This window comes from Camelina sativa, chromosome 14 (assembly GCF_000633955.1).
Source record: "Camelina sativa cultivar DH55 chromosome 14, Cs, whole genome shotgun sequence".
NCBI classification, from domain to species: domain Eukaryota; kingdom Viridiplantae; phylum Streptophyta; class Magnoliopsida; order Brassicales; family Brassicaceae; genus Camelina; species Camelina sativa.
In genome coordinates, this window is record NC_025698.1 from 10,072,716 (window position 1) to 10,073,751 (window position 1,036).

At 31.6% G+C, this 1,036-nt stretch overlaps 1 long non-coding RNA gene across 1 annotated transcript; it reads right to left on the reverse strand.

Annotated features, from left to right (window-relative positions):
- Positions 22-1,036, reverse strand: LOC109128916. The gene is made up of 3 exons (XR_002035262.1): positions 830-1,036; positions 487-700; positions 22-111 (listed from the first exon to the last, which is right to left on the reverse strand). It is a non-coding gene; the product is annotated as an uncharacterized LOC109128916 (long non-coding RNA).

Below are 1,036 nucleotides of genomic sequence, written 5' to 3' on the forward strand. Positions count from 1 at the left end.
AAAAAAAAAAGAGACAAACCAGCAATGGTGGCATTGTCCCATCCTTGCAAGAAATTGCCGATAGTGGCGGCGAGAGCAACGAGTGTCGCTCCCTTCATTGTTCAACCAACCCTAAAACACACACCAACCAAAAAAATTTCAAATCAAATACAGTGATTCCCTATTTTAAAGTTTCTAAACTTTCAGTCAAACCATATAAACAAAAAGAATATATTCCAAATCCAGATCTAAATCTTCACCAATTCACAAAATGTTAAGTGTAATACAACCCCATAATTTTTTTTTAACTCAATTAGACTAAAAAAAAACTCTAAACACAAACTCATCAAATGGTAATGAAAATATACAGTACCGTAGAAAGGGAATAGAAAAAAAAGAAAAAAAGATTTGCTTTTTTTAAGTTTCCTCAGTTAGAAGAGCAGAGCAAAAGAGATTTACAAACAAAAAGAAGATAGCTTCACTTTCTGGGAAAAGAAAAGGTCTCACCTTTAGTAGAATTCTACGGCAATTACGAGGAAATGAGAAAGCTTTCTTCTTTGCCTTTAGTCTCTCCAATATATATAATTCAGAAGAAGAAGAAGAGGCGTTGAAATTGGTGTGATTTTGATTTGGACTCGTTTGAATGATTTTTGCCAAGTTTAGAGATTTTTTTTTTTTAAAAAAATATATATTTTTCAGACAAAACCTCCGGTCATGGAATCTACAATAAAGACAAAAAGAAAAATTGTTTTTTTTTACAATTATTATTACTATGCAAAAATATATATATATATATATATATATGAGATCGGTTCCCAAGAGAGGGAGAATCTGCCGAGAAAATTCTCACCGCCGGGATTAGCTTTTTTTCTTTTGTCTCGGGAAAGTGAAAATTTTACATTCAGTTTTCTTCTGGCGGCTAAAAATATGAGGAGGAGAGCGATTTACGAAGAGAGTTTGTAATGGTTTTCCAAACTTTATATAGAAAACTCATTTAGACTAATAAAAAATTCTAAGCCTTCTTTGTATTATCAAAAAGTTTTACAAGATATGGGGA